Source organism: Mytilus galloprovincialis, chromosome 14 (genome assembly GCF_965363235.1).
Source record: "Mytilus galloprovincialis chromosome 14, xbMytGall1.hap1.1, whole genome shotgun sequence".
In the NCBI taxonomy this organism is placed as follows: Eukaryota; Metazoa; Mollusca; class Bivalvia; order Mytilida; family Mytilidae; genus Mytilus; species Mytilus galloprovincialis.
Genome location: NC_134851.1, coordinates 4,606,705 through 4,615,832, shown reverse-complemented (window position 1 = coordinate 4,615,832; position 9,128 = coordinate 4,606,705).

The window sequence follows — 9,128 nt, the reverse complement described above, 5'->3', positions numbered from 1 at the left end:
CCACTGCCGAAAAGAACAAGTTAATTCTGTTTAGTATTAACGTGAATCTGTTTTGGTTCGAGTACACATCGTCTCATATAAAGGAAACAAATTGAGAGGTAGTCCCGGGGAGGTAGTTAGCCCTAGTGCCAGATTTCCTTTTTTCATTTTTATTATGACTGTACAGTATGCCTATAAATACACACATTTACCACATTTGAGACATTGTGGTAACGTAGTGTAGTACGTGGTATCGCGTCGGCTTTTGAATGCCGCGATTAAAGTTCGAATCTCACAAAGTGTATATTTTTGTCCAATACGTTTTTCTTCTAATAATATTTAAAAATATTTCAACGAGATAGAATGGCTGGAGTATTTGTTTTGATTATGATAGCTATCAATTTAGTTGGTTGTCAATTAATACACATTCTTTTTTAGTATTTTTCAATGGGATGTTTAGGGACATTCTTCACGGTTCTAGTCTCACTTACAGTGTTTCTATATATGCCGCTGATTTCCGCTGTTTCTGGGTGGTTTAGTTTTAACAAAAAAAAGCTGTAGAGGCTTTTTGGAAAAATAATGTTTAAGGAAGTACCTATCTATATACATCATGTAGTTTCAAACGCACATGCATCTTTAAAGGTGTAACTTTTGTCAATGGATAGCAGACAGATGTCCTTACAAAATGATTTTTGTATTTTAAAAGTTGAAGTGAATAATCATGACATGATAAAAAGGAATAAATAAAATCATGGCCAATCTGATCATTATGATAAGTGACGTTTGCTATAATATATATATATTACTCGCAAACTCTTTTTCAATTTATAACTTTACATCTAACCATTTCCCTGTCGTTTTACAAATATGAAATTGACATCCTAAAAATGTAAACCATGGACGCAACATAATGCAATACATGGACTGTCTTGTGTCTGTTCTCAGTAAATGGTATAGTTATTTTGTTGTATATCATTAAAGACTTAAGGATTTTTGTATTCAAAGATCAGATCACTTTTTAAGCGACCGCGAAAATGTTTGCGTCCGTATAATATTATCATATGTTGTTGTTTGCTGTTTGTTGTTTATTACTTGACCAATTTCAATGGGATTTAATTCTGGGGGGTCTTTAAAATGCTGCATCTAACTGTGTTTTTATGTTTTTGGATTCAAGGCCCCGTGTTTAAATTGGTCTAAACGTGAGGTCTAAAGGTCCAAAATTAAACTTTGTTGAATTTCATCAAACATTAACATGTATGCCAAATATATCCTTGAATATATTTTTGTCTATTTTGGGCCCGCCTTCATATCGGTCTACAATGAGGTCTAAAGGGTCCAAAGTTATAGTTTTTTGGTTTTTTAGTTCTTTTGATGAGCTGAATCTGTATGTGTATTAAGATATTTGATTTTGGAACTGGTTTTCAAATTGGTGCAAAACAGGGTTCAAATTAAATTCTTCAACAAAAAAGTGAATACATTAGATACTTGATCTGTATGTTACCGTTTATATAGATTTTAGATTTTAGGCCATGTTTTCAACTATTTTACATTGAGGTCTGAAATTAAACTTTTTTTAATTTTATAAAAAAATTAATTAGTGGGGTTCTTCGATTTGCTGAATCTAACAATATATAGAAATCGGAGTCCCAAAATTATGTTATGTATCGTTATGAACAATCATAGAATAAAAGTTATGTATCTGCTAACCCTTCCGGAGCACCTGAGATCACCCTCAGTTTTGGTGGGGTTCGTGTTGCTTATTCTTTAATTGTATATGTTGTGTCATGTGTACTATTGCTTGTCTGTTTGTCTTTTTCATTTTCAGCCATGTCGTTGTCAGTTTTTTTCAATTTATGAGTTTGACAGCAATGATTATCATGCAATTGAGAATAAAGTTCGTGAAATGTTGGATTGTGAGGAAATACATTAGTTTATTTATACCTATGGCACACAGCACCAGCCGTTTGCATCTTTGAAGTGGGGTTTGGGGACTAGGTCCTCAAGAAAATTATGGAAAATTATGTGCAAAATTCTGCATTCTGAGAAGGAATGCGTTATAGTTGCATAAATTGTGAACAAAATTCAAGAGATTTGTAAACAGAATTCAATAGATTTGTAAACAAAATACCACACTACGACACCAACAAAATCTTGCAACGATGTCTTTATACAATGATATACAACTGGTAATTTTATAGCTGAAAATTGAGAAAAAAAAGAGCATATTTCTCTTTGGGACAGGGGTCCTTATCGGACCATCGGATCCAAATATGAGGGTTGAAAAATCCCTAGACTGTCCCTCTGGTATCTTTCGTCCCTTTTTTATGAAGTCCGATTTTAACGTAATTACTATAGGGCAAAGGTTAATCATTATGTTTATGATGTCATGAATAGGTCTGCATGAAGGTCGATATAATTTCAATTTTGGATAAACACTTTTTTCGTATGTCATGTTTATTTATTTATTTATTTGCTATTATTTTTTTTTTGGGGGGGGGGAGGGAAGGGGGTTGTTTGTTGAAAGTGAACACCAAGCAATTTTCATCCATAGTCAGAGATTAATCTGTAAAAGATTTACTTAGACGACAAAATACTATTAGAAAAAAACTACATCAAATTAAATCATAAATGAAAAAAGTCGTTGCTATGCAGTTATTATGGTTGCTAGGTAGTTTCTTAGCAAAAAAAAACAAGCCAAACAAATTGTAAGATTTGTACAATTGTCCTAAAAGTACCTAGCAATAGAAACATAGCTTTGGTTAACATATTATTGTATACATTTAAAGCCATGAACATATACCAAAGTCTACTGTTGCTTTATATACATTACTGTTGCTAAGGGCCATACTGGTGGTTAAGGTGTTGATAAATTCTCGTTCAATTAATATAGATAAACAAATTATTACTGCTTTAGATTTCCATATTTGTATTTTACAATTATACATTTTGATTCATATGGAAAATATGTTTTTTTGTTAGATAAGGTTTAAAATAGCATATTATTGGCAGGTTTCAAATCTGTTGCTAGGCAACCAAAAAATGGGAATCACCAAAACAAAATGCCATTTTTTTAAGCTTCTATACCTAGTCTATTGAAATTATAAAATGTAATGTCTTTCAAGAGGGGCCAAAATTGGCCCTTATTGTACCTTGTCCTTTTATGCAATTGTAGCTATATATAGACAAAACAAATAACCAAAAATGCCAGACAAAGATCTAATTTCGAGCTTTGAGTCATTAAAAGATTTAGAGTTATGCCCCTTTTTAAGAAGGAAAATTACTAAGGTTTAGCAATTCTTTCAATTTTAATCAGACACCCTTGCCATCTTAAGGAAGAATGTAGGTTTTTTTTCTAACGGCACCTGTTGACAAACACCCATAAAAAGTAAAATCACAAAAAGACTGAACCATGAGGAAAATAAAATCGGAAAGTCCCAAAACAAATGACAAAATCATATGACAAAACACATAAAAACGAATGAACAAGAACTGTCATTTTCCTGACTTGTTACAGGCATTTCTAAAACTGTTCATCAAACCGCGAAGTCATTTCTTATGATTTTATTTGTACAATGAATAAAAATTAGTATATTTTACAGAGTGGGGAATAATTGTATGAAGACCTTAAGTTCAGGATTTCACCCCACAGGACTAACATCTCATGACCAACAACTAGCAGTACAGGCAGTGCAAGTACGTTCAGCAGACGACCAATGTGTACAGTTACATGGAAGTGGATCGTATTTCTGTAATGTAGGTTGAAACGATATGTACCACGACTCTATATAATTTTTTAGGCATTAACTATTTTTTTTTCTCGGACCCAAGGGTTTAAAGAGAAAAATATTGAACCAAATCGTAAAAGGTCACCAATATGTTTTCAATACAGCCGGATAAATCGGAGGCGGGCTTCAGCCGGTCCATTAACAAAAACATGTTCAAGTTCAGTGAAAATAGACGTTGCACTCAACTGCAAAACATATAAATGAACTAAATCTCCAAACTTAACATTTACCTAAAGACTACGATGCTAGTTCTAAAAACAAATCTGATATCCAAAAAAATACTTTATGTTTGATAGTTTTTTTTAAGGAATTTGAAAAAAAAAATGATATATTTGAAAGGGAATGTTATATACTTGCATTATTTAAAACATTTCAGTTTAACTTGGATTACAAAAATGTTATGTTTCTCTTTGAAACATGATAATTTGTATTTTTATTGTAAGGGTGTTAAAATGTTAAATAAGACAAGGTAAAAAACCTATTATTTAATTTTTGGTGTTACACATCTTCTGATGGACTGAAAGTGTTTTGCCAATCAACAAATAGATATAATTTTGTCATGTTATCGTGATCGTGACGTCACCAATGCTTTTTAGTCTTCAAAATTTTAACCCCTTCAATTAGAAGCTATGACTGTAATATTTTTCTGTCTATTCGAAATAACCTTGAAAATTGTGGTGGACACTTTTAAATAACCCGCTACGCAGTAATTCCTTAAATATTTTCAGCATCTTTATAGTGGCAATTTTTCTACTGTTTGTACTCAGTTATGGTGTTCTGACCCGGCTGGTAGTGTGAACTGCTATGAACATAACGAATGTGATGATGCAACTCTCTGTGGCAACAAAAAGGTATGAGATAATTGAATAATAATGTGATTCCTGTTATTAATCGCGTGTATTCCTTTAAACAATAACGTTTATTCCTATTGATAGTCACGTGTATTATTTAAAATAGTCACAGTCACATGTATACTTTTTAAATAATCACGTGTACACTTTTAAATGGTCACGTGTATACTTTTAAATAGTCACGTGTATACTTTTAAATGGTCACGTGTATACTTTTAAATAGTCACGTGTATACTGTTAAATGGTCACGTGTATACTTTTAAATAGTCACGTGTATTCTTTTCAACAGTCACGTGTATACTTTTAAATAGATACGTGTATTCCAATAATAATTGGCAAAATCACAATTTCGAATATCAACGAAACTGCAACCATTCACGAAAATTAAATCCCTCGAAAATAGATCAACACACAGAAGTAGGGAAAACAACTTTCATCGGCCTGTTTTAACTTTAAACTGTATCAATATTTCAGTGATATGCATATCGAATATAAATGTCTCTTCTGTGATATTTAGGCCAAATATTTTAAAAAACCAAAACAAAATTCACATTTTAAAAAGCTCATATAACCTCAAAGGACCAAATGTACAACGAAACAGTATTCAAATAGTTATCAAAGGTACCATGATTATAATTTAAGACTGAACATAAGACTAATCAGTGACGTTCAGATCAAAATAGTAATATAGCCAAAACACATGATAAATATGCCTTATTGCTTTACAGTGGTGTATATCTGGTGTTTGTACCTCAGATTCGAATGCTCCTCCTGCGGAAGATGGTAGGTTCAGTGTATTTATATACATCCTTAGCTCATTTTGAGAAATATGATATTTTAAATCGTTTTTTTGTCATACACTTTTAATGTATATGGAAAATAAAAAGATGTGATATGATTGCTAACTCTTCAACAGAGGGTGCATGCTGTATATCAAATATAGGTCCATATACGGCCTCGAACTAGGTCAGATGTAAAATTGCTTCCGTGGCTAACTTAAAAGAGGGACGAAAGATACCAGAGGGACAGTCAAGCTAAAAAAATCGAAAATAAACTGACAAAGCCTGCAGACAAACGATAGAACACATGCCACAACATAGAAAACGGAAGAATAAGCAACACGAACCCCACCAAAAACAAGGGGTGATCGCAGGTGCTCCGGAAGGGTAAGCAGATCCTGCTCCAAATCTGGCACCCGTCGTGTTGCTTATGTGATGACAAATCCGGTAAATAGTATAATTCGGTAGGTCACATTCATGAAAGGGAAGGGTATGGTAGTTAAGACGTCAGGAACATATCCGATATCATTTGTGAAACGGTTATCCCATAACTATCAACCAACTCGTAATGGCGATGTAGTTCGTACAGTGTCCTGCAGGTCCTGTTGTGTCGTTGTTATTCTCTTATATTTGATACGTTTCCCTCAGTTTTAGTTTGTAACCCGAATATGTTTGTTTTCTCATCTATTTATGAATTTTAAACAGCGGTATACTACTGTTGCCTTTATTTTCTTGGTTTAACTGTTTGCTATCTTGGAATATCAAAGATTTCCTCCCGCCAAGATTTTTTTGGTAAAAAAGTAGTTTTAGCCAAACATTTCGTATTCGACTTTTTGGAAGCTCAGCGACGATATATTTTTTTAAGTGACAATTGATAAATCATAAATTGGAATTGAAAAAGTTGAAATTTCTGAAACTAACAGAAGTTCGTTTGTTTTATGGACTTGTCCAATTTAGTCGTTATGCTTAAACGCATTGTATATTTGTGAAATTTCAAACATGTGTAGATCATTTCACACAAATCGTTATTATAATTTAATGCAAAGTGTTTTTCATATATACTTAAGTTTTAGAAAGAAAAAAAAACTGTCACGATCTATAGCTTTATCACATATATAGAATATAATCTGTAAAATATAAAGGAACTTTTATTGTAGTTTTCCTTTCACATACTGATTATACATATACATGTACTTGTTCAGCTTTTGCTCATCAAATGAGTTGCCATTTACATTTTTACAATTTTAGAGACCTGTCTTTATGGAGATCGCAAAGGTATAATTTTTGGCAATGGTTGGACTTGCGAAGATATGGTAAGAGAAGCACCAGGTTATTGTTTAAGTGTCAAGACTGCATGCTGTGCTTCGTGTGCATCATTTCCAACGACAACACTTGAGCCTACAACAGATGCTGATCATCAGTGTGTACGACTGCGTGGTACAGGGTCACATTTGTGCAGGGTATTTGTATATATATATATATGTTTATGTGTACACAAGGCGGAACATATTGAATAAGTAAAGATTGGAGCAGTCATAACCTGTATAGCTAGTTAACTTAATGAGCAGACTTGTTAAAGATAACTTAGGACCGGTTTTATGACTGTTACCGGTCCTAGGACAGAATTTGTTTTAACTTAAAATGCACACTTGATCCTATGACTGTTTAATCATTGACAGTTCTATTTTTCAATGAATTTAAGTCCGGTCAAACTGACTTGTCCACAGGTTTGTTCTGGTCAAACAGACCTGTTCAGATGTTTGGTCTGGTAAAGCAGACCTGTTAACAGGTCGGGTATGGTCTAGTAGACATATTCACAGGTCTTGTCTGGTCAGCCTATCCTGTCCACAGGACTGGTTTTCTCTAGCTGATTTATCGGCAAGACTTGTTTGGTCTAGCTGACCTGTACTTGGAACAGGTCTGCTCTAGCAAACTTGTACTCAGACCTAGTCTGCAGTGGTCCTTAAAAACATAGACATTTATGTATTATTGTCATTTTGTTTATTTTCTTTAGTTACATCTTCTGACATCAGACTCGGACTTCTCTTGAACTGAATTTTAATGTGCGGTATAGGGGGAAGGTTGAGATCTCACAAACATGTTTAACCCCGCCGCATTTTTGCGCCTGTCCCAAGTCAGGAGCCTCTGGCCTTTGTTAGTCTTGTATTATTTTAATTTTAGTTTCTTGTGTACAATTTGGAAATTAGTATGGCGTTCATTATCACTGGACTAGTATATATTTGTTTAGGGGCCAGCTGAAGGACGCCTCCGGGTGCGAGAATTTCTCGCTACATTGAAGACCTGTTGGTGACCCTCTGCTGTTGTTTTTTATTTGGTTGGATTGTTGTCTTTTTGACACATTCCCCATTTCCATTCTCAATTTTACATGAGGTCATGCCTGCTAGGGATTAAGTTAACTTACAGGTCTGCTCTAATGTTTCCAAATTAACATCTAAAGTAGTCGTAACTTGTGTATAGGTAAGGACCGCACCCATCTGTGAAAGCGAACTTTGGCTATTTTGTTATAAAATATACAATAATATCTATTCAACTTGAGTTGTGGGTTTTGTCACACATACCGCATTCTGGAGGAATCACTGTAAACATTACTCAGAATCCAGTCTCTTGTTTTGGTGAAGAAAATGTGTGATCTTCGGATATTTTGAATATTGCTGTAAATTGTTTGTAGTAAAAGTTATCCTTGTTATTCAGTCTGCACCATATTTGTTTTATAATATTTCTACATAAATAGAACAATATAAGTCATTCCATAAAATATTTTCAGTCCCCTTATAGTGGTGATTTTTCTACTATTTGTATGAGGTTATGGTGTGCTGACACGGCTGGCAATGGGAACTGCGGAGGTGTTAATGGAACTCTCTGTGGAAACAAAAAGGTATGAGATAACGAAACAATCACGTGAATTCCACTAAGATAGTCACGTGTCCCGGCTGGCAGTGGGAACTGCCATGAGCATAACAGAGGTGTTAATGGGACTCTCTGTGGAAACACAAAGGTATCAGATAATAAAAAAATCACTTGAATTCCACTTAAATAGTCACGTGACCCGGCTGGCAGTGGGAACTCTCTGTGGTAACAACAAAAAGTTTATGGTAGAATAGTCACTTGTATTCCTGTGAATTAGTTTGAATATTCACGTGTATTACTTTATAAATTCACGTGTATTATTTCAAATTCGAGGATTAAAAATTCTTGTTTAAAAATTCTAACATTTTGACTTAATGTTTTTATCAAATCTATTAAATAGTAGAAATGACTTTGCGTATTTCATGCGCTCTGATAAGAACATTTCATTTAACATTAACAATCGAAAAAAAAACCCCAATAAGAATTGTCCTTAGATCTCCCTATATGTGCATAATGGCTATATTTTTTTAAATTAATTTTATGATTATGCCACTTTGTCTGATTCAGTGATTTTAATGGATTCAACTTGAATATTATTTTACATACTTCTTGTTCCTGAAAGCTTTTAGCTTAAATTCTAAATCTTATTTTTCAAGAAAAAAACACTGTTCCGATACACACCGGTTTACTTTACCATAGTTGATCGAACACATTTCGTTCAATTTACCGTTATTTAAAATAGTTATGCTAACATTAGATTTTCTTATTATTTTTGTTAGGATTTGACTGTAACTATATTAACGCATCTGTGATGTACATACTACAAATTAATTAACTTGAGAATGAAATGTGTCAAAGAGACAACA